The sequence below is a fragment of the Leopardus geoffroyi genome, chromosome B3 (genome assembly GCF_018350155.1).
Source record: "Leopardus geoffroyi isolate Oge1 chromosome B3, O.geoffroyi_Oge1_pat1.0, whole genome shotgun sequence".
In the NCBI taxonomy this organism is placed as follows: Eukaryota; Metazoa; Chordata; class Mammalia; order Carnivora; family Felidae; genus Leopardus; species Leopardus geoffroyi.
In genome coordinates, this window is record NC_059337.1 from 10851011 (window position 1) to 10876004 (window position 24994).

Below are 24994 nucleotides of genomic sequence, written 5' to 3' on the forward strand. Positions count from 1 at the left end.
GGACCTCGTGTCCTAGGCTGCATTCCTCTGACAGAAGCAGGAAGTCAGAATGGCTGAGCTCTTAGCTGGGCAGTGGCAGATGCTGGCTGGGCCACTGAGCAAGCCCCCTGGTCAGCCCGAGGCACTTGTCACTGTTAAGAAATATGGAGGATATTTCCAGTCTTTTCCTGCTCTGCCTTTGTAAACAGCCATTTTTTTTTTTTAAGTTTTAGTTTTCATTTTCAAGAGAGACAGAGACAGAGTGCAAGTGGGTTAGGGGCAGAGAGAGAGGGAGACACAGAATCCGAAGCAGGCTCCAGGCTCCGAGCTGTCAGCACAGAGCCCGACGCGGGGCTCGAACTCATGAGCCGTGAGATCGTAACCTGAGCTGAAGTTGGATGCTCAACCGACTGAGCCACCCAGGCGCCCCAAACAGCTATTTTTCTTCATGTTTATTTATTTATCTTGAGAGAGCGAGAGCGAGAGAGAGAACATGAGCAGGGGAGGGGAAGAGAGAGAGGGGAGAGAGAATCCCAAGCAGCCTCCACACTGTCAGTGTGAAATTAAGAGTTGGATGCATAACCAACTGAGCCACTAAGGCGCCCCTATAAACAGCCATTTGACAGGCTCTGGGTTTGAAATCTGACTCCTCACCTCACCAGCTATGTGATCATGGGCAGGTTTCTTAAATTTGTTTTGTCTCTGTTTCCTCATGTGTAAGATGAGGATAATAATAGTACCTTTAACGTGGCTAATATGAAACTGAAATTAACTTGTACATGTAGAGTTTATAGAGTAGTACCTGGTAAGACATAGTAAGTACCATGAAAGTGTTTTCTGCTATTGTTTTTGTTATTATTATTACAATTACCATTAGTTTTTAGCACTTAGTATGATGTCTGGCTAGTAACAGGTGCTCAGTAAGTGTACTTCAGTGCATAAATGGGTCACGTAAGAAATTAGATTCAGATAAAGTTCTAGAACAGTGCCCTCCAATGAAACTCTCTGGGATGATGGAAATATGCTGTGCCGGTGCCGTTCAGTAGGATAGTGTAGGGAGGAAAAAGAAACTTCCCTCCACCCTTCTAGGTTCTTGATGGAGACCTCCCCTATAATAAAAGAGAGGTTAACAGGGGGCCCTAAAGATACGAGACCCAAAGAAGTGACCAAAGCTGATGGCTTTTACACCTTTTTGACAAGGAAATGATAAAATTGTAAAGAATTGACAGGACAAAGATGTCTGAGTTTGGGTAATAAATAAAAGGAAGCGGGGCGCCTGGGTGGCGCAGTCGGTTAAGCGTCCGACTTCAGCCAGGTCACGATCTCGCGGTCCGTGAGTTCGAGCCCCGCGTCGGGCTCTGGGCTGATGGCTCAGAGCCTGGAGCCTGTTTCCGATTCTGTGTCTCCCTCTCTCTCTGCCCCTCCCCCATTCATGCTCTGTCTCTCTCTGTCCCCAAAATAAATAAACGTTGAAAAAAAAAAATTAAAAAAAAAAAAAAAAAAAGGAAGCAACAAGGTTTGTTTACATAGTCTTCTGGGCTCCAGAGTCCTTCTCTCTGGTGATAAGGATTTCTCCTTTCCTCCTGGTGCGGGGAAGGCACCTGTCACACGGGAGATTCATTTCCTGTTTTTAGGGAGACAAAGGACGGTCCGAGTGTCTTTGTATCCGCTGTTTCTTATGTGACTTTAATTCAAAATAATCAAAATGCCAGAGTGGCACATTTTGAGATTACCTGCCCTGAACTCCCATCAGCTGTCAACTAGCCGCAGATGGCTAAGGAGCACTTGACGTGAGGCTAGTACAATCAGGGATTTTAAATTTTGTACAGTCTTAATTTCCACGTACAGCCACCTGTGGCTAGTGGCTACCATGTTGGACGGAACAGGTCTCTGAACAAAAGCGTTCAGTGGTTGTGATTCTGGTGGTCTGGTTTTGGCATTTTTGTCAGCATCTGCATTAGCCTGCAGCCAGAATTGAGAACCATAGGACTGGGACTTTCAGGCCAGCACTTTTTTATCCACCCACACATCCATCCATCCATCCATCCATCCATCCATCCATCCATCCATCCAGTTACTCTTCTTGGCCCTAGCAGTCAGCAAAGAGATCTTGGCTCTCAAAGAAAGAGCTTGCCTGCCACTGAGGGAATAGATAATGTGAAGGCACAGGATATATGATGAGAACAAAAGAGGGCTTTGCGCTAGTGACTGGGTTGGAAGCGATGGCGGCGCTTGTTTAAGGAAAGCTGGGACCCTGTTTGGTGGAGAAACAGCCTGGTCCTGATCTGGGATAAGAGTGTTCCTGGCAGAAGGGGCAGCCAATGGTCTTAAGTTGGGACCCTGTTTGGCCTGTGTCTGAAGCAGGAAGAAGGCTGTGTCAGGCTGGCATGATGAGCCTGGAGAGGACACTGGCCAGAGATGACCTTAGAGAGGAGGGCCCGGTGGGAATTTTCAGGACCTAGTTGGCCAGAGTCTGGAGCTCGGGATTTTTATTCTGAGCGCCGTGGGGAGCTGTGGGAAGGTACTGAGCATGCCTCCTGTACTGCGTGCCATGTAGTGCGTGGCTGATATGGGGAGGGGATAGCGGTGGCTGGGTACAGATGGTACAGGGGAGACAGAAGAGTTTACAGATGGGGATCTGTCAAGGTAGAACCGACAGAACTTCCTGACGGGTCGACCGAGTATGTGAAGGTCGCAGAGTGTTTCTATACCCTCCTTCCCAAATATACCTGGACAGTGAGACTGGGTATTTGGAGTACCCACTGACTGATGAATAAGCTTATCTTCCTTCCACCTTCAGGAGACTGCTTCAAGGCTTTGTGAGGCTATGGAGTGTGGGCGAGGGGGGTCCTAAAGCAGGTAGCCTGGGGCAGTGTTTCCCTGACAGCAATGTGCGGATCACCTGGGGATATTACTAAAATGCAGAATCTGACTCCTTAGGTCTGGGGTCTGAGATTTTGCTTTTCTAGAAGCCTCTTTGGGGATGTCAGTGCCACCTGTGTTTGAGCCCCACTTTACCCCCTAACGGCTGACTTGACTCCCTATTGTATGTTCCTGCTACACAGAGCACGGAACAGTGACCCTCCAGACCCCGTGGGTCTCGGGAGCAGGTTGTAGTGAGCCAGGAAGCACTCTCCCAAAGCCGAGTCTGTTCTTGCGGATCTACACGGGCATCTTGGTTGGGTGGCTGTGAGCCCTCTCCAGACACTCAAGGAACTTGCTTTGTGGACAGGGAAGACCCCGTTCCTTTGTCCTTTGGGAACAAAGTTCCACAGCAATTATTTCACAGCCTGTAGCTCTGTACCCTCAGCTCCTCAGGTCCAATCTCTAGAACTCCCTTTGAGGGGATGTATTTTACATGAGAAAGAAGGCTTTAAGACAAAATGACCCGTGGGCAAGAAGGCACGTGGCTGTCTGTATTTAAGCAACCCTGCGTTCTTAACACAATGCATTCACTTGGTGTCCCGGTGGGAGAAATGAGATGTGCTTACATCACCGGAGATGTTAACAATGGGATGATGGGTTTCAGCAGTTTCAGCCGAGGGGGCATCCAAAGCGGTGCCTCTAGCTCTCATTTCTTAATGAAATGGGTAAGGAAGTGTCAAGAAGTTTCATATGATGCGTTTCCCTGCAGAGCATCACGGTAAGTGAAAACGATTACCAGGCTGTAGGACTTGGGGTCCTTTCGAAAGGAGTGTGCTCCCGTGTTCAAGGGGCTAGCTCAACCGTATTGATCATCCGGGGCCGGCACAGAATGCTTTATTGAGGCAGGATCCCATATGGAAGCTTTTTGTAAGTGAAATGAACATTTGATTACTGGGAGAAGATGACCGTGACTTGTTATTTGGTTTCCTAGCCGATACCATTGATTCATGGTGTCTCTCGTAGTTCTTAATAATCTGCCCCATTTCATACTAGATGGGATACTGCAGTTGTTCTCTTGACCCCTAGCCCGTACATTTAGGGCTGTTGTACCAAGCTGGTATGCCAGCTTCCTTCTGTCTAATCTTTGGAGTTCCCAAGTGCTGTGGCTTTTATCATCGCAGGTTATTAAATGATTATGTGGTAGTTTGCATTTTTATTATGTTCTTCCCTTCTAATAAATGCAGATCTTGCCTTTAGAGCCCGCACAGATTTAACGCAGGAGACTGACTGGGGGGCATGGAACTGCCTTGACCCACCTTAGTCATAATGAACCGTCCCTTCTCTTGTTTCTGAGTGGAAAGCCATTCAGTAAAGCCACTCACTCTGTCTGTGATTCTACTCCTCCACGGAAGTCTGATCCCTTCAATTGCTGTTTCCCCCTTTGTTTCATTTCTCTTTATGGAATTACAGCTAACGCCAGGGATAGCTGCTGGAAAGGAAGAAACAGGCGTGGTTTAAGAGAGCCCTTAATGAAATGGTCTTTAGTGCATAATACAGTCCTAGAATTAGGGCAGGGAGGGGGCTTCTCCCTTGTGGATGGAAAAGCTCCCCGCATAAGCCCGTGCACCTCTGTACCCTGTACCCTGTATACCGGCACATTATTTCCCGGATTCAGAGCGGTGGCTTCTATCACAAAGCTGAAGAAACTTAATCTGCCAACCAAATAAAAGTCCCATGCGTGGTGTGGCCACAATTGCTTCTCAGAGGTGGGACTCCAGGCAGAAATGGCACGTGGACCAACTTTCCAATGTGAAGAAAGGTGAGCCTTACATAAGATGTTTATCATCAGGACGTGCCTTGTCTTGTAAGAGAATGGTAAGAGCCGCACTTAGAAAATGTCTCTGTGATGCCAGCTAAGATTCTGCCAAGACGTATCACGGGTTTAGGAGCCAGACAGTCCTGAGTTGAAATCTGCCTCTGCCACCTTCTAGCTGTGTGATCTTAGGAAAGACACATAGCTGTTCTGATCTCGAGTCTCCTCCAGAAAACACAATAATGCCTTCTTGGCAGCCAGAAGGCTGGGAGAATTAACAATAAAGTATGCTAAGTTCCTATCACACTGTTTGCCACTTTCTCTGCGGATTGTTGTCTTTAAAACAAAACAAAAATATTAGGTTGGGTGTTACAAGTAGGCTTTTATGTAAAGACTTGATGTTTTCACGTTCTTTGGCTCAGAATAAGCCCACAGCCGTCTCCTGGTTTCTGACCGTCTCCTTCATCCTGGCTCCGTAGACTATCCCAGAAAACACTGTGGCAGGTATCTCTGCTGATGCAAATGCTAGGAGTATCATCTTTTTTTTTTTTTATTTTTAATTTTTTTTTTTTCAACGTTTATTTATTTTTGGGACAGAGAGAGACAGAGCATGAATGGGGGAGGGGCAGAGAGAGAGGGAGACACAGAATCGGAAACAGGCTCCAGGCTCTGAGCCATCAGCCCAGAGCCCGACGCGGGGCTCGAACCCACGTGACGCGGGGCTCGAACCCACGGACCGTGAGATCGTGACCTGGCCGAAGTCGGATGCTTAACTGACTGCGCCACCCAGGCGCCCCGCTAGGAGTATCATCTTGATGAAGCTGTGTCCCGGGACGCTGGTGGCTGAGTGGATGGGTTTGCTCCCATGTGCCAAACTCTCTCTGTGTCACAGCCCAGGCTCTGGCAGGAGCGTGCCAAGGAACGGTGTGCCAGTATTGGAACTGGGTGTCCAAGGCCAATAATTGCCAAGACCATCTCCTCTGTTTTCCGTCCCGTCGAGGCAGCCTGCAGTGAGTAACCTGTCAACCTGAGCCCTAACTACCGGGGCAAAGGCAGGTGACGTTGAGTGACAGCGGGAGTCTTTTGCTGTAGACACACAGCATTTTCTGAGTAGAAATTGAATGAGATGCAGAAAACACACGCTTGGGCTTTGTGTCTGGCGTTCTTCTTGGCTTACGTGCAGGTGTCTCTTTCAACACATCTTATTTTCTAAGCATGAAGTCAAAGGGAGATAATGTGACCCAGTTAATATGATAGGGCTGCGGCAATCCCAGGGGATGTATCCGTTTCCATCCGTCACATGCGGGGCTGGCTCCCTGCTCAAGAACAGAGCCATGGTCCCCGTTACCAGGGCACACAGCAACACCGCTTGCGCCCAGCTTTCTGGTCCAGAGTTGGGCGGTAGCCACTTCTTACTGATGGGAAGAATCCAGTGCCCTGTGGTATCCAACTGGAGAGGCAAATGCCTTTTTCATTCTACAATCTGCAGATTGCAGCCCTTCCGGAGAGTGCATTTTCTTTTACATTGGATATTTCTTTAAAAAAAAATTTTTTTTTAATGTTTATTTATTTTTGAGAGAGGGAGAGAGAGACAGAGACAGAGACAGAGCATGAGCGGGGGAGGGAACAGAAGGAGAGGGAGACACAGAATCAGAAGCAGGCTCCAGGCTCGAGCTGCCAGCACAGAGCCCCACGTGGGGCTCGAACCCACAAGCAGCAAGATCATGACCTGAGCTGAAGTCAGACACTTAACCAACTGAGCCACCCAGATGGCCCGACATTTGATAATATTTCTTAATACCGTCTTAGACCCGCTTGTCTATGTAGTTTCCTCAAGCTGTGTCTCTCCTGGCTTGTAGCTTTTATTAGACATAAACCATGTCAGTTCCATAATAGTTGTCCTTGTTGAGCCTGGTTCTATTATTCCCTGGCCTCTAGAGTCATTTGGGTCTTTTCTGGAGGAGCCCAGAGGGCTGTTCGCCCTTCTTCATCTCCAGTTGAACTGGAAAGATTCAGTTAAAGGAGTTTAACATTTTAGATGCGCAAGACACTAGCATTATACCCAGTGTGTTGGGGTTCCCCAACATGCCTTCTTGATGGAGGTGAAATCACCCCCTAGTGGAGAGGAAATTGCTTCATGTGGGTGGGGAGGGGCACAAAAATGTACTGCTTTTTTATGTATAAAGTGTAGATTTACATACAGTGTATAAACATGTACAGTGTATCTGTACTATGAAAATTTCATGGGGGCCAATTAGGAAGAAATGTCTCCAAGGGCTCTTTGAGGGTGATTGTGGGGGAAAAAAAGTTTGAAAAACCCTGCTATAGGATTTTACTATAGATGCTTCTTCCGATGCCCTGTTCACAAAAAATAATGTCCGAAAGGAAACCCTTTGCTCTCTATGTGGGGTGAAGATGTCACCAGGTATAGTTCTAGAAGAAAAACTGGTATGTTTCCAGCTGAAGAGCTGCTTGGAGCTCTTTGGGGGCAGGCCTTCCATGCGTTTTAAATAGCATCAGAGTCTCCCAGAGAGATTTCAAGAGGGCAACTCCTGGACCCCACCCCAAATGTATCCCAGAATCTTCTGGAGCTCTGGACATCACTTGGGTGGTTCCTAAATTGCCAGACTGACACCAAGTCCGTAACTCCTGTTCTAGAACGTGGAGAGAAAGTGGTTTAGATTGGAAGCTGACCGAGGGCCAGAAAGGGAGACCATCTTATGGATCTCACTCTCCCCACCCCTCCTGACCTCCCCCTGCCACTATGCTTCGGCAAACCGGATGGTGCATGGGTCACCAAACATGCCTCAGCCTTTCCAACCTCCATTCATTTGCTTCTTAGATTCTCTCCACTCGGATTCCCTTTCTTTCCTCTTAACCTGTCCACTTTCTGCTTGTTCTACAAGACCTCGCTTCCATGATTCCTCCTGTGGAAAGCCTTTCGCGAACCTCCCCCGTGTTGTTCCTTCACTCGCGCATTCTGCCTTAACTTTTTGGCTACTTGTACCTATTGTCTTCTTGTCTCCCCCCATTTTCTTGAGGCATAACTTAATATACCATAAGATCTATCCATTCTAAGTATACAATTAAATGATTTTTTTAGTTAAGTTACAAAATCATGCAACAACACCATAGTCCAGTTTTAAAACATTTCCATCACTTCCAAAAGTTTGCTCATGCCTATTTGCAGTCAGGCCCCACCCCATCCTAGCCTGAGACTACCCTCTTTCTCCCTCCTTCTCTCTATTCCTTCCTTCCTTCCTTCCTTCCTTCCTTCCTTCCTTCCTTCCTCTTCCCTCCCTCCCTTTCTCTCTCCCTTCCTCCTTTCCTGGACATTTCGTGTACATGGAATAATACAATATACAGCCTTTTACCTCTAGCTTCTTTCAATTAGCGTGACCTTTTTGTGCTTAATCTGTTGTTTTAAGTTTATTTTTGAGAGAAAAAGCACAAGTGGGGTGAGGGGCAGAGAGGGAGAGACAGAGACAGAGAGACAGAGAGAGACAGAGAATCCCAAGCAGGCTCCGTATTGTGCTATCAGTGCAGAACCTGATGTAGGGCTCGAACTCACGAACTGTGAGATCATGACCTGAACTGAAATCAAGAGTTGGATGCTTACCCGACTGAGCCCCCTAGGCGCCCCTGAGGTTAATCTAGGCTGTAGCATGTATTGGTACTTTGCTCCATTTCATTGCTAAAGACTATTCTTTGGTATTCGGATTTAGTAGATATTATATTAACCGGATTGGATTAGTGTTGGCTTTATGGCTATACCATGTTTTGTTTATCCATTGACCATTGATGGGAAATGTGGGTTGTTTCCAGTTTGGGGTTATTATGAATACTGCCGTCACAGTCTTTGTGTAGACATGTGTTTTCAGTCCTCTTGGGTTGATTGGAGGTGGAATTCTTGGGGCATCTAAATTCATATATAACTTTTTTTTTTAATGTTTTTTTTAATTTATTTTTTGAGAGAGAGAGAGAGAGAGTGTGAGTGGGGGAGGGGCAGAGAGAGAGGGAGAAACAGAATCTGAAGCAGGCTCCAAGCTCCTAGCTGTCAGCACAGAGCCCAACACAGGGCTCCAACCCATGAACCATGAGAGCTTGACCTGAGCCACCCAGGTGCCCCTCATAATGTAACTTTTTAAGAAAAGCCCAATTGTTTTCCAAAAGTGGCTGTGACCATTTTATCTTTTACATTCCTGCCAGCAACACAGGAGGCTCCAGTCCCTCTACACGCATGTGAATGCTTGGTATTGTCTCTGTTTTGTTAATATACCCATTCTGGTGGGTGGGTAGTGGCACCTTTGAATTTCCCTAAAGAAGAATGATGCTGAGCATCTTTTGAAATGCTTACTAGACATTTACATGTCGTCTTTGGTGAAATTGTCTTTTTAAATTATTTGCCTATTAAAATTGAGTCCTTTGCCATTGCATTGCTGAAATGATTGGAAGATCATTGGAAGGAAGTGGTGCTGAAATTATCTTTAACCTTACTGATTTTCTGACTAGTTGTTTTATCAGTTTCTGAGAGGGATATTACTGTCTCCAGTTGTTATCACTGAATTGTTTATTTCTCCTTTCACTTTGTCAATTTTTGCCTCATGTGTTTTGGGGCTCTTAAGGTTGGTGTTGTTGGGTGTATATCTGCCATTTCATAATTTATTTTGTCTCATGTCTTTTTTATTACTCTGTTCCTTCTTTATTGCCTTATTCTGTGTTAAATAGATATTTTCTTGAGTTTCATTTTAATTCCTTTTCTCCCTATGTTTTGAATTATTTTCTTAGTGATTGCTTCTACAGTATGCATCTAAAGTCATCACAATCTGTTTCAGATCAGCACTAACTTAATTCCTGTAAAATATGAAACGTTTGCTCCAGTACAGATCTATTACTTTCCCTTGTATCTGATATTATCAAGGATATAACATCTATATGTGTTATGAATCTTAACAATGCAGTGTTATTGTTTTATGCAATCTTCAGCCTTTTAAAGAAGTTAAGATGGGGACGCCTGGGTGGCTCAGTTGGTTAAGCATCCAGCTTCGGCTCAGGTCATGATCTTATGGTTTGTGAGTTTGAGCCCTGCCTTGGGCTCTGTGCTAACAGCGTGGAGCCTGGAGCCTGCTTCAGATTCTGTCTCCCTCCCCTGCTCATGCACGCACATACGCGTGTGCATGCTCTCTCTCTCTCAAAAATAAATAAAAATAAGTTTTAAAAAATAAAGAAGTTAGGAGGAAAAATATATTTATATAGCCTTTTGTACTTAACACCCATATTGTACTTTTCTAGTACTCTTTATTTCTTTGTGTATATTTGAATTACTGTATGGTATTGTTTTCTTTCCACTTGAAGGATTCCTTTAGTATTATAAGTAAGGAAGATCTGCTAGCAATGAATTCTCCCAGTCCTTGTTTATCTAGGAATATCTTTATTTTGCCTTCATTTTCAAATGATAGTTTTGCTGGATATGGAATTCTGATTTGAGAGTTTTTTCTTTCAGTTCTCTAAATATACTATTCCATTGCTTTCTGACCTATGTTTTTTTTCTGATGAAAAGTAAGCTGTTAATTTTATTGAGGATCTCTTGTGTTTTGTTTTTGTTTCTGTTTTTGCTGCGTTGAAGATTTTCGTTGGTCTCTACCTTTCAACATATATGTGAACAGACTATAATGTTTCTGGGCTTGGAGCTCTTTCCTTTTGTCGTACTTGGGGTTTATTGAGATTCTTGAATCTATAAAGATTCTGTTTGTTTTTCTTCTTGGTTCTTCAGATTGACAGTAGTTATTAATTTATCTTCAAGTTCACTGATCCTTTTATCTGACATCTCAAATCTGATACTGAGCCTCTCTAGTGAATTTTTCATTTCAATTACTATACTTTTCGACTCTAGGATTTCCATTTGGTGTGTGTGTGTGTGTGTGTGTGTGTGTGTGTGAGAGAGAGAGAGAGAGAGAGAGAGAGAGGTCTGTGTCTTTATTCAGATAATCTGTTAGATTATTAATATAATATTGCTATTTAATTATTCAAACTGGATTTCTTTAATGTTTTGAACATATTTAATAGTAGATGTGTTGAGGTTTTGTCAGCTATGTCCAACATTGGGGGCCCATTTTCAGATACTCACATTTACTTCTAATGTTTTTTTTCAATTTAAGTAACCTCTATGTCCAGTGTGGGGTTTGAACTCATGACCCTGAGATCAAGAGTTGCACGCTCCTCTGACTGAGCCAGTCAGGTGCCCCCAGATAACTTTTATTGTCTTTTCTTTTCCTCCTGAGTAAGGAAGGGCTATGCTTTTCTGTTTGTTTTTGCATGACTGAATCTTTTGTTGAAAATTGGACATTTTAGATAATATACTGTAGCAACACTGGATTTGGTTTTCTGTCCCTCCCTCAATGCCACCCATTCTTACCCATGGTTTGATGTTACTCTGTTTAATTACCTGCCTGAACTAAGACTGTGATATCTACCTTTTCTGCGGTGTGTGGCCATGGTGTATTTTGTTTTTAATTTTTGGTTCCTGTTTTTTCTTTGCATGTTGTAAATTCTTATTTTATTTTATTTCATTTCATTTCATTTCATTTCATTTCATTTCTTTGCATGTTGTAAGTTATTGTTTTTATTTTATTTTTATTCTTATTATTATTTTTAATATAATTTATTGACAGATTGGTTTTCATACAACACCCAGTGCTCATCCCAACAGGTGCCCTCCTCAATGCCCATCGCCCACTTTCCCCACTCCCCCACCCCCCATAACCCTCAGTTTGTTCTCAGTATCCAAGAGTCTCTTATGATGTGCCTCCCTCCCTCTCTGTAACTCTTGTTTTTATTTAAAAAAAAATTTTAATCTTTTCTTTATTTTTGAGAGAGAGAGCGTGTGAGCAGGGAAGGAGCAGAGTGACAGAGACACAGAATGAGAAGCAGGCTCCAAGCTCCAAGCTGTCAGCACAGAGCTAGACGTGGGGCTCGAACTCACGAACCGTGAGATCATGATCTGGGACCCTCGACCACTGAGCCACCCAGGCGCCCCACTCTTATTTTTATTTTAAAGTCTGGCTTCCTAGGGGTTGCCTCTGTGTCTGCATAGTCAGAGTGCATTTTCAAATGCCTCAAGCACTAAGATTGCATTCAGAATTAGGGCAGTTTTTAAGTTTCCCCAGCTTTTACTTTCTTCTGGGTCCTTTTGCATCTCCTTTGTCTATGCACACAGGCTCCCAGTCCGCCAGGAAGGAGTAGAGAGCGAGAACCGTCTCGTTTCTCCTCCGCTTCCGCGCGTCCTTTCAGTCAACCAGAGCTCTATGGAGAGCTTATCAAAGACTCTCATGGCTGATCTTGCTGTTGAGTTTCTGTCTAGTCCACCTGTCTGTTGCTTGCCCCAACCAGCATCGCGACCGCAGAGTAGCTGATGTTTGCCACTCATTTGCCACCGGGATTGCTATCTTTACTGACAACGCCCCTGAGTGGGGGTTTTCACGTTCCACTTCAGATCAAGTGGCCTCCTTCCAACCGCGAGGCTGCGGGTTTGCATGGCCAACCCACGTGATAGAACTGCTGTGCCAAGCTAACATGGGAGGGGCACGGGAGGGAAAGAGCCCAGATTCCCCATTGTCACCAGAGGTTCAGAAGTTTTCATGAACAAATGTTCCTCAGTGTGTTGTATGTTCCTGTTGATTTCCAGAGTCTTGAAATAGTGTTCTTTGTTTTGTTTTACAATTTTGTCCAGGTTTATCATTGTTCTTTTTAAAAAAAATTAATGTTTATTTATTTCTGAGAGAGAGAGGGAGGGAGAGGGAGGGCAGAGGGAGAGGGAGACACAGAACCTGAGGCAGGCTCCGGGCTCTGAGCTGTCAGGGGCTTGAACTCCCGAACTGCGAGATCATGACCTGAGCCGATCGATGTCAGATGCTTCACCAGCTGAGCCACCCAGGCGCCCCTTATTGTTCTTGAGAGACTTTGTCGCGTTTCTCACGCTGCCATTCCAGCTCCGTTGTCTTTTTCCATCTTCTAGAGAGCAAACATCATGTGGCAGTTAAATAGGATGGACTCGACACCAGACTGTCTGGGCTTGACTCCTGGCCCTGCCATTTACTTAACCTGTGAGCCTTCGTCAAGTTACTTAACTTCTGGGCCTCTGTGATTGCATCTGTAAAATGGGGATAATAACAGTACCTACCTGGGGTGCCTGGTTGGCTCAATCAGGAGAGCACGTGACTTGTGCTCGCTTCGGCAGCACATATACTAAAATAGGAGAGCACGTGACTCTTGATCTCAGGATTGTGAGTTTGAGCCCCATGTTGGGTGTAGAGATGACTTAAAAAAATCTTAAAAAAAAATAGTACCTACCTAATGGGGTTGTCGTAAGAACAAAATGGATTTCACATACACAGAGTGATAGAGGCTGTGTTTGACACACTGTAGATGTTATAAAATGGTAGTTCTGATTATTAGTTTACTGAGGGAGGGACTCTATCTGATTTACTATCTTAGCTCCCATACTGTTTGGCCTGGTACTTTCCACACGGTCAGCTCATCTGACCTGCGGATCATCTTTACTAATCTCTTCTTTTCTTTTTTTAAATTTTTTTTTAAGCTTAGTTATTCTGAGAGAGAGAAAAAGCATGCATGTGTGTGACAAGCTGGAGAGGCACAGAGAGAGAGAGAGAGGGAGAGGGAGAATCCTAAGCAGTCTCTGCACTGTCAGGGTGGATCCTGGTGTGGAACTTGAACTCACAAACCGTGAGAGCATGACCTGAGCCGAAACCAAGAGTCAAGATGCTTAACCGACTGAGCCACCCAGGCACCCCTCATCTTTACTGATCTTTACTAATCTTATTTGCTGCCTGTCTTAGCCCCCATATCCATGGCCTGGTACTTTGCGAATAGTCTATTCATCTGACCCTCGGATCATCTTTACTGAGTGATGCTTGACGTTCAGAGGAAACGAGGGCAGCTCTCGGAGTAATTGTGGCGTGAGGACGAAAGACTGCAGGGGCCCCAAGGAACAGATGGCTTTGTGTCTCGTTGAGGCCAAATGTTAGTCAGTCTTTGTCTTGGGCGCCTGTGTTTTTCCTCCCAGCCCCAGGAACTGCCTGAAATGCCTGGTGCTGCTCACACACCATATTGAGTTCGAGCCCGGGTCTGCCCACTTGTATTTGTTTCCAAGAACTTAATTAGCACAATTGCCACCATTTCCAGAGTTCCCTTGCATCAGGCACCTCCAGGAATGGACAGAGCAGCTTGGCTGAGATGCTTATTTAGGTACTTGCGCAAAGCAAAGGGCCACCGGGGAGCTCTGGAAGGGCCGGGAACGTTCCATGTGTGCTCATCAGCTCAGGCTGCACTCACCCGAATGGAGCCATCGTGCCAACGGGGAATCAATGCTCCGTCCCCTGGTGCACACACCTGGGGGGACCCGAGTACCGGCTGGATTCAGTGCTCACTCACCTCCTCGGCGGGATGCCTTCGTGCAGGAAAGCATACGTCTCACACTGCTGTATGTGCTGCTCTGTGGGCTGCAGACAGAAGACGGTCCTTGTCCCCAGGGAACGTTCAGCCTTCCTGAGGGATGCCAAGTGTACCAGAATGATGACTGCAGAGGAGTCTGAATCAGGTGTCGTGGTTGCAAGGGAGAAGGCGGAGGCAGGGGGGATTCGCAGAGGAGGTGGATTGGTGGCCGAGTAGGGATCTCTGAAGAGAGTGGCATGAGCTGGGTGGTATTTTGGCCCCTGTGAAAATTGAAAGCTGGGTGCTGAGACCGATCCAGGCCAGTGTAGGAAGGTGCTGCTAGGGATTGCTGATTGGGGAGGCAGGGCGGCAGAATGCGGCCAGATGTTGGGGTCTGCTACCCCGAGGCAAGGAGCTTGGGCTTTTCTGGTGGGCAGTGGGCGTCAACCGGGGGTTTTAAGTAGCGAATTGACTGGGGACAGGTGGGGTAGGGAGCCAGGGCTGACTGTCAGGTTTCTGGGACCTGGGACCTAGCAGATGTCAGGGAAATAGCTCATGTTCGTAGAGGGAGAGATCAGAAGAGCTGGGCTTGCTGAGCCAGGGGTGTTGGAAGGGGTGGAGAGCAGAATTCTGTGTTGGGACCCGTGGAGGCTGGGTGCTGCGGTTATCCTCCAGAGGGGTCTGGAGCGTGGAGGTGCAGTATGGCTGCGGGGAGAGCTGGGGTGCCATCGGTATGCTGGAGACAGACTAGGGAATGTACGGATCCCCCCGGCGGGGTTGTATAGTGACTCATAAACAGTTGGTTGTGACCTTGGAGAATTCTGCCCATAGAGAACAAGAGAAGAGGAAGAGGTGGGGGGCAGGTGGCGGGGGATGGGGAAAGTGGAGGACAGCAAGTTGTTCGTGTCCTGTGTCAGAAATCAGAGAAGCTCTGCGTGAGAAGGGTGGGGAAAGTAGCAATCACATTTAGGAAATAGGAACTCAGTGGGGACCTTTATCAAGGGCATCGTCCCATGGCCATAGCACAGTAGGGAAGCCCAAACTCATGGGGTTGACTTGAACATAGAAAACAGGGAAGTCTACCCTGCAAATGTGGACTTTCTTTGTGCCTCTTTTTTTTTTTTTAATGTTTGTTTATTTTTGAGAGAGAGAGATACAGAATGCAAGTGGGGGAGGGGCAGAGAGAGAGAGGGAGACACAGAATCCGAAGCAGGCTCCAGGCTCTGAGCTATCAGCAGAGCCTGACGTGGGGCTCAAACCCACGAACCACGAGGTCATGACTTGAGCTGAAGTCAGACACTTCGCTGACCGAGCCACCCAGGCCCCCTCTTATGCCTCTTGATGGAAGGCGAGAAGAATGGCAGTGACAAGAATGTAAATTGATGTAGCCGCTGCGGAAAACAGGATGGAGGTTCCTGAACAAATTAAAAATAGAATTAGCAGATGATCCAGTAATACCGCTACTGGGCATTTCCCTCCCAAAAAGGAAAACACTAACTCGAAAAGTTCTATGCACGCCTGTGTTTATCACAGTGTTATTTACAAAAGCTATGATATGGAAGCCACCTAAGCGTCCACTGATAGATGAATCGATAAAGGAAGGGGATCTTAAGTTGTTGCTTCCTGTGGATGAGAATTGGGCATATTTGTGGATAGGGTAGAGAAGGAGCAGCTGGAGAGGGTGGAAAGAGGGCAGAGAGGTGAAGAAAGATATCCAGGAGACAAGAAAGGTGGGTGGGTGGGCAGAAGGACCCATGCTGAGTGGGAGGGAGGGAGGCTCCTTCCCTGGGTGGAGGTCAGCTGGGCATCTTACGGCTGCATTCCCTCCCTTATGCTTCCTCTGAGCAGGATCCCGCCTCTGGCTTTGGCAGAAAGAGGCAGTGTTGTCCCACCTGCCCCAGTGATAACCTCTCCACGACTTTGTTCAGTTACAGCTTTGGTACCTTTGGTATTTCGTTTGGTGTTTATTGGTACCGCATACTTAGCACCTTGGACAAGGTAACATGCATTCGACAAGTAGTAGACTGTTTTACTCATGGTAGAGTGGGACCCCAGTAGCGTTAGGTTTGCTTTTATTTTAATATGGGGGTGGGGCGGTGCTCAGAGCTGGGCTGGGCATCAGGAAACATCTCTGTGAGGTACAGGTGTACGATGCTGGGCAAGTCACTTCATTCCTCCGGGCTTCTGGTCCCTCCCAGTAAAGTGTGAGCAACGGGCTAGATCATCCTCAACATCCACTTTAGTAGGAGTGACGTCCATTGTTCCCGTGACCAATCGTTGCATGTCTTAGGCAAAGCCGAGGGTGTTTCATGCCTCAGATGCACCAGAAGGATGGACGGCGAATCAGAGCAAGTTGCCGAGATTGCTGTGAGCGGACTGAGGAAGATGAACTCTTACTGTGTGTGACTGTTTCCTTCAACGGCTCTGACACCAAAGTTGCGACTTTCTTACGCTAGAAGCTTTTTAGCGATGCACATGAAACAGGCGTTGTTTTGTTCTGATCTGTGTTTATCTTACACCTGGATGTGCAGGCTTTGGTGAACGTATTATTTTCTTATCAGCTTATTTGTGGGGTTCATTTCTTGGAGAGGCTATAATTAAGCGGAAGCAGATTATCTTGGTAATCGGGACGTAGGTATTAGAACTTAATAAATACCTGTCTGGTGGCTTGCTCTTGAGGAATTTATACGTAATGATTTTGTACCCTGTTCCGGTAGAAACAATTTGTACATAGTATACTACGCTGTGTCTTCGGACTGTCTTCGAACTTGTTCATCCTTTGTGATCATTGTCTGTTTTCATAGCTTCCGTCTCCGTGATTCTGCCGGCTGGTTGAGGCCCTGGTGCGGCACAGGTATTCAGGGCTGGGTTTTTCACTCAGCTGACGGTAAGCCTGCACCCTCGGGCGTGTAGAGAAGTTTAATTCAGTGAACACAATTCTGCCTGAGGGGAGAGTGTTGGTATGCGTGAGTTGTTAGTGTGTTAGAAATTTCTTTCTTAAGGCACTGTGTCTGATCCTGGGGTGCCTGGGTGGCTCAGTGGGTTAAGTGTCCGACTTTGGCTGAGGTCATGATCTTGCATTTCGTGGGTTCGAGCCCTGTGTTGAGCTCTGTGCTGACAGCTTGGAGCCTGGAGTCTGATTAGGATTCTGTGTCTTCCTCTCTCTCTGCCCCTCTCCACTCTCTCTCTCTCTCTCTCACTCTCAAAAATAAGTACACATTAAAAAAAATACTGTGTCTGGTCCTCTAAACAATTTTGTTGAAGGCTGAGGAAATCATTTAACTCTTATTCTTGAAGTTTCTCTCACAGAGGAAACCTGGCATCACATCCATTGTGAATTGAAAGCACGACTGAAGTTATTCGTATAAAAGGTGCTAAACACAAATTATTAATAATAGCCTGATGCGAACATTTCTGGTAGTGACTTTAAAGCTCAGTAACAGAGTGGAAGAACATTCTGTTGCCCAGGGATGGAGAATCTTTGTTTTTTCCATGATGGACCACAGAGCCATAGAGAAGAATCGACGATGAGATTTAGAAGCAGGAAGCCATTAGATTTAGAGATGCTGTTTTAGGGGAATCATAAAATGTTATCCATTCTCATAGAATTAATTGAACATAAGATTTTGCTAAATATAAGGAGCAATAAAAAGTGTGTTTCCATTGTACTTTAGGGCTATTTAGGGAAGAGAGCAGGAGAGAGAGAGAGGAGAGAAACTAATGGGATGTAGAAGGAAAAACAGTCTGGGAAAGATGCAGATCATGAATAGAGAAGGGTGCAGGGAATGGCAGAGACAAGAGGCTTAGAGCAGAGACCAGTGAGGCCTAAGGAAAGCCAGGTGACGACCCTCACTTGGGGTGACCAGAGGAAACATCGTTGCTCTACATAAAGAGAGAGTCTCTGGGCTCTCAGGATGTTGCTGAGGAAGGGGAGGGCCATGTTGCATATTCGCAACACCAGGCACCTGACAAAACACTCCCCCACATTTGCACCTTGTGGCAAGCTGTGAGGGCAGGATTGCCTTCTCCACATCACAGACAGGGGGAAAAGGAGTTGCAGGTGTATTAAATGCTTTGCCTACGGCCATTTGGCTCCCTGAATCTGTTGTGTTTTCCTCCTGCCCCCTGACACATACTGATGGCTTTGGTGTCGACCGAAGGCCAGAGTTATGTCTAAATCAGAGATTCTCTGCATAATTCTTACTCTGCTTTTTGCGAGAAATGGTTGGAGGATGACAGCCACTTATTATGTGGTCATAATACAGGCTAAATCATCCACCAGAAAGAAAACAATATTGACTTAATGTCTCTCTTGCCTGGCTGACCTGTGGAGCAGGCGAGCAGCCTGTTTCTCGCCCCCCCCTCCCCCCCACCCCGCCCCCGCCCAGGTCAATTACCAGAGGCCTTGTCTTCTGTCCCCTGGTTCTGCAAACCTCCTGTCCTGGAATTCACAAGTGAATGCCTTGCGTGTAGCATTTCCCTTGTGCCCTAAATTACGAGCTCCAAGCAGCTGCTGTTCAGATGAAAAACAAAACCACCCAGGGTGCCTCATTCACCTGATGGGATTCCTGCTCCGGCTTCAGCGCAGGACAGTGTTGTCTGGGCCTAAGTGGTTAAGCCCCTTCCGCACCACCCCCTCCCTTACTGCAGGAAGGCGTGCCCTTGGCGCATCAGACAAGAAATTGAAGCTGCCTTGCAAATTACTTTCACGGAATTAAAAAGCTTGCGTTAAAGACTTGCCTAGATTGACTTTTCTGTGCCAGCAGCAGGAATGCTTCACAAAGTTGTTGTAAAGGGCCAGCGCTTTTATTGGCAGACATAGGAATAACATGATTTCCCAAGCTGGATTGACAGAGAACGGTAGAACAAGGAGTTGGGGGCATCTGTGGCCTGTGGCCAAATCCAGCCCGCTGCTTGTTTTTGTTAATAAAGTTTTATTGGAACACAGCCACATCCATCGTTTCCATATTGCCCATGGATGCTGCTTTTGTGCCAAGACGGCAGGGTGAGTAGTTGCTATGGGAACTGTGTAGCCCGGAAGCTTAAGATATTTACTGTGTGGCCCTTTGCAGAAAAAGTGTGCTGGGCGCCTGGGTGGCTCAGTCGGTGAAGCATCCGACTTCGGCCCAGGTCATGATCTCATGGTTCATGAGTTTGAGCCCTGAATCCAGCTCTCCCTTCAAATTTTCCGTCTGCCTCCCGCCCCTCACAAAGAAACAAACATTAAAAAAAAAAAAAAAAAAAAAAAGTGCTGATGCCTGTTCAGGAATCCCCGCAAGGGGACCACATGTCCTTTAGGTGACTACAGTTCAGCGTGAGCTTGACATCTGCATTGTTGTTGCACCTGGTCCCTGACCTGGACCCTGCTGCTGGGCACCAGAGTTCAAGGGCGAGGCTTCCTCCAAGTTCCTTGGGGCAGCCTGCTGCGCTCTCACATCCCATGCCCCTCCGACAGAAGTGCTTCGAGATGGGTCTTCTCCACATTCACGGGCTCCTTCCAGCCAGAGGAGGACCCCCCCGCCACCACCCCCCTGCGAGGTCCTTTTGCTGTACCTTCCTTTCTCCAGGCCTCCTCAGCTGCCCGCTCTGCCCTGTGTCCCTGCTCCTGCACCTCTCCCATGGGCACCCTCTGACGTTCTGCCAGCACTACCCTGCTGAAGCCTCATTACCCACCTGTACTGCTGAGATCACTGCCAGGGCAATTTCTCCTCTTTCCATGCTATGCCTCACTGCCTGGATAATGTTGCTCCTGCTCAAGAACCTCCCTTGGCTCCCCATTGACCTCCAAATCAAGGGCAGACCCTCCGTCTGGCCTTCAAGGTTGTTTTCTTTCTGATTATTCCTCACAGTGCCCTGAGCCCAGAAGGTCTCCCCCACCACGACTTACCCCAGGGTGAACTGGACTGTACCGCCCACGCCCCACTGATCTTTGCTCTTGGAATGTTGTGACCCCCCCCCCCACCCGTCACCACCCCCCGTGCATCCTTATTGCATACCAGAATCCTAGATATATTTTCCTTCTCATGCCACCGAACACCTGCTCTCACTCTCTCGAACCTTCTGCCACTCTGTCCCCTGTATGGTGGGCTGTGGTGTTCTTTGGTGGCTGCTTTCTGCTCTCCCCAGATTATAAAATCCCACGGGGTAGGGACGGTCTCTCATAGTTCTGTTTCTTGCACCTTGCCACGGAGAGGGCACTCTGGAATGGGAGTCACACAGAGCATGCACACGAGTGACGAGGGCAGCGTTTTTATGTGCACCTACTGTGTGCTGGCAGCCCTGAGGCGTGGCCTCCTAATGCTCGCTCGGGCAAGCATCGTTATCCCCGCTGCCCTGATGTGCAGACAGGCTCGGCAGGATCTGCCAAGTGCCGTCCGAGGCAGACAGGACCTCCAGGCTTCCCTGCTCCCGTGCTGCCCCCAGAGGAGCGTGTTGCATGGTGTGAAGATCCGTGCAGGTGCAACGCCTCTGCCGTGTCCATACGGCGTGTCTGCGCACACACAGACCCCTGCCCGCCTGTGTCTTAGAATCACTGGGAGCTTTGAAAACACGCACGCCGGGGCCCATCTCCCTCAAATTAGGGGAGAGTCCTGGGGGTGGGGGTGGGGCAGGCACTGGGTTTTCCAAAGCCCCCCCAGGTGATTCTACTTCAGGCCACGCCCTAAGCCAGAGTAAGAAAGCCGACAGACCTCTGGGAAGGTTCCTGGGGGCCGTCCTGACCCTTGGCTGCTGATCCCAAGAGCTTCTCATTCCCTGAGTTCCTGACACCCTCGGCACTTTTTGAAGGTGAGGGAGGCCTCATCTGTAGGTGGCCGTGGTCTCTGGGTACCTCCCGCCTGAGGGGACTTGCGACAGCTGCGGTTGGCCTGAGTGTGCCTTGGGTACCCTAAAGGGGTGAGCTCCCCCAAAATGCAACCCCAGTGTTCCCACGTGAGTATGTCCCTGTGAACTGAAAATGAGAGAGTGCTTGTGATTTGTATTTAATTTAACAAAAGAAACTCTTCAATCTTGAGTAGGGTAGGTTTGTTGAGGATAGAGCAGTGGTTCTCAAAGCGTGGCCCCCGGAGCACCATCGACACCACCTGGGAGCTGCTGAGAGCTAGAAATTCCCCGCCCCACCCCAGACCCGCTGCATCAGAAACTCGGAGGTTGGAATCTGGCAGTGAGAGATACCCTTCCGGGGGATTTTACTGCCTCTGAGGTTTGAGCAGCGCAGCTCGGGATTGATGGTGAGGACACCTGGAATCTTGGTGGTTTTCTGCCCCCGTTGGGCATCTGAGACCCCTCCCCCCCAAGTCTTAGAAAATCTCAAGCTCCTCCCTGGGTCTCCTCTCGCGGTTTGGGAAGTTGTATTTCGAACACGTGCTCCCAGAGATTCAAGACACTTTCCATCAGTCCTGTTACCCATTAAGTAAAGACAGTTGTTCCCTTTAGCACGCATCTTTCTCCTTGCTGGGTTGTTCGCTGCCACATAAAAGCCACAAGTGGGTTTTATGGCCTCATGCATACTTAATTAGTCCATCTTCTCAAAATTGTGTTTTAAGTGAGTGAAAACATTTGCCTCTGATCTAACCCACAAAGCACCTTTTCCGAATGTTTGCATGGCCGAGGCTAGTGAGGGGCCACAGGTCAAGGAGGCAAAGACCGGTCACCCCCATGGGCTGCTCTGCAAAGAGCAGGTTGGAAGCAGGACAAGAGCCGCAGGCACAGACGTCCGCTCTTTGTAGAAGAGCTGCTTATTTTTCGTTTGGCCCACAGCTGTCTCTATCCTCAGCATCCTTATCTGTCATCAGAAATGTCCGCACCTGTGTGATACTTTATGACGGGGTGCGCCTGGCGGAACAGAGCCGTTGTCACGTTTGAGATCCGCCGCCTAATATGTATGTCATTAAGCCTCATGGCAGGAATGAAAAACGGCTTCCGCTCCAACCTTCCCACCTGTCCACCCTCCTGCTTCTGCTGTCCTCTCCGCCCGTGGTGGAGGTCACCAGGCTCCAGACCCCACCAGGCTGCTTGAGATGACTCCAGTGTGCCCACAGGACCCTGCCCACACGTGTTCCTCCTCTATTTCTGGGCATCTCTCAAGACTCGGCACGAAGGCCTGGGTGAAGCCCCCCCCCCCCCCCAGGCAGGTAGGCTGTCGTGTTTTGCACTCCATGCGGCATTACCTATCATAAGCGTGGCTAGAGCGCGTACTCTCTCATGCGTGTTTGTGTTACAAAGCAAAGGAGTAAATAAATGAAGCCTTTGTTTTTCCTACCCAGAGCTTCCGGAAAGAACTTCTTTGGCAGTATTTGAAAGTCAGTTTAAGGAGACCAGACTTGCTAATAAATTTCTTTTCTCGACAGTTGCGAACACTTGGTGTTGGGAAAATAATCTAGCCGCGTAGTTAGGGCTGTCGGAGTCGCGAGCTGGCTTTGACTTGCCTAGAAAGTGCGGTGGAAACGGGAATCCGAATTTTAATGTGGGCAACAGAGCAGGTACCCAGCTGTTCTGTCACAGTACCCGTGTTAGAACGTGGCTCTGCAGGGCTCGCCCCCAGGGCCAGTGCTGGAGGAAAGACCACAGTAGCGGGTGCCATTGCGTTAGTGCTGTGCACCCTGGACCAAAGCCATCTGGGGACTGTAACAAAATCCTGGGGCCCAGGCTGTCCCCGAGACCAGCTGAGTCAGAAACCTGGGGAGGGACCAGGCATTTGAAATCCTTTCCTAAGCGCTTCCGGTCTAAAAGCGGCATTGAGAACCACTGGGTTAAAGGAGGCTGTTTCTTTCTTTTCTTTTTTTTTAATATGAAATTTATTGTCAAATTGGTTTCCATACAACACCCATTGCTCATCCCAAAAGGTGCCCTCCTCAGTACCCATCACCCACCCACCTTCAACCTTCAGTTCTCAGTTTTTAAGAGTCTCTAAAGGAGGCTGTTTCAACACGTGGGGTTGAAAAGGAGGGAAGGAGGAATCCATCACTTGGCTCTTCTGTTGTTTTTCATAAGGCAAATAAAGGCATGCTAATCCTTCTAGGTATAGCTGTGCATGCGCCTGGTCAGAGGCTGTGGATGCGTGGACAACGGTGCACATATTTATATGTTTGGAGGAAGGCTAAATCCACACGACTCTCCTTCCCATTTCTTAGCAACACACAGCCCAGCGTCTCCGAAGATGAGTTTCTCAAGTTCTGCCCATTTCTCTTGCCACTGTATGGACTCGGGCCTCTCCTTGTCTCTTTTCTCATTACAAGTTTGCTGACATTCCTTTCTTTACTCTTCCACCATCCATTTGTCACACCGTGGCCACACCTGGCATCTTTTCCACTGTAGAAACCTTTGATGTTCACCGGTGTCCCCTGATAAATGACAGTGGTTTATAGATCGCCCTTCCCAGCATTTACACCTGTAGGGTGTTTATTTCTGGCATCAGCCCTAAGAGGTAGCACTCTTATCCCCATTTTATAGACAGGAAAGTGAAAGCATCTGGTAAACTGCCCAAGGTCACAGCTGGGATGGACCCACGCATTCTGAACCCAGAGTCCTGGCTCTGCCTACGTGCTCCTGCTAGGTAGGGAAAGATGGCTCTGTGCTAACAGACCTTTCGTTATTTCCAATCTTTGTGTGCATCCTGCTAGGTTGATGTTACTTTTTAGGTTTCACAATAATCCAGGCTTGGACAGGTTAAGCACCTTGACCGAAATCCTAGAGCTAATTAAGGGTGTAAGAGCTAGGATTCAAATCAGGTGCTCCCCTGTCCATACTCTGCATTTTCCCCCACCACTCTGCATGGGATTGTCTCATTTCTTTAGGGTGGCATCTGTGACTCTTTAGAATCTGGTGCCCATCCACCTTTCCAATCATTTTCCATTCTGTTATTAAATCATGCCACATGACTTCTGCTCACACTGTTCCTTTTGCCTGGAGCGTTCTTTCCTGCCCAGCTAGGGCTATGAGACCTCCCAGGACAGGGACCCTTGTTGATAATACCCCCTGTAGAGGCCATTTGCATTTTCTCTCCACCTCACAAGCCCTACAATGATGCATCTGCTCTTGCCCTCACCCCCACCCCCCCAGTCATGTGATGGTTGCAGCCTGAATGTAAGATCTAGTCACTTCGTGTTTTAGTTGTGCATGTTTGCTTTTCTGCTAGGTGGCATCTTGAGGCCAGGCATCCTTTCTTCCCTCTCTCTCTTTTTTTCCCCTAGGACATTTCCAAGCCACCAGGAGAGGTTAGTAAATATTTGTTAAACAAATGAAGGGCAGACAAGAATACAAGGGTGGGGAAAGCCTTAAAAATCTTCCATCCCAAGAGGCCTGGGAGGGGCTGCAGTGAGTGCATAGAAAGGTCAGGGATGTGCTTACTTGGTGGCCTTTAGGGAAATGTATGTTGGAAATTTCCGGAAGGAAACCGAGCTAGTGATTATCCCAATGAACTAATCCAGCATATCCATTTTGCCAACTAGGTTTTGGGCTCATTTTATTTTCTTCCGGTGTGCTTTGCTAACCTAGTAAAAAGCCCATGGCCTCTGTGCCCTCCCAGCATGGACTTCCTAAATAGCGTATATTTGGGAGCGTGTAATGACGGACTTCAGGACTTTTCCGGGACTCATGAGCCCTGCTACATGGTGGTGGGGGTCGGGAAGGGGAAGTTGTGCTTCCTAAATATAGGCAGAACCTTTGAGGAATGGAACAGGTGCCAAGAAAGAACTTCCTTTGCCATTGGGGAAGTTGGGAAAGTTAATTCTTTTAGCCGTTGACTTGGGGCTATCATACTAAGTAAACATTTTTAGGACTCTTCGGGGTTAAGTCGCTTAAGTCACTTTTGCATCCTGTGGAAACCGCTCAGCGGCCAGGGCTGGCCCGGCAGGTGCACTCCGAGGCCGGAGGGGGCTTCCGCTTGGG

At 47.7% G+C, this 24994-nt stretch overlaps 1 protein-coding gene across 5 annotated transcripts in view; it reads left to right on the top strand.

Annotated features, from left to right (window-relative positions):
- Positions 1 to 24994, top strand: part of SLCO3A1 (solute carrier organic anion transporter family member 3A1) — a 311350-nt gene that overhangs the window by 40075 nt on the left and 246281 nt on the right. The gene's annotated exons all lie outside the window — the stretch shown is intronic.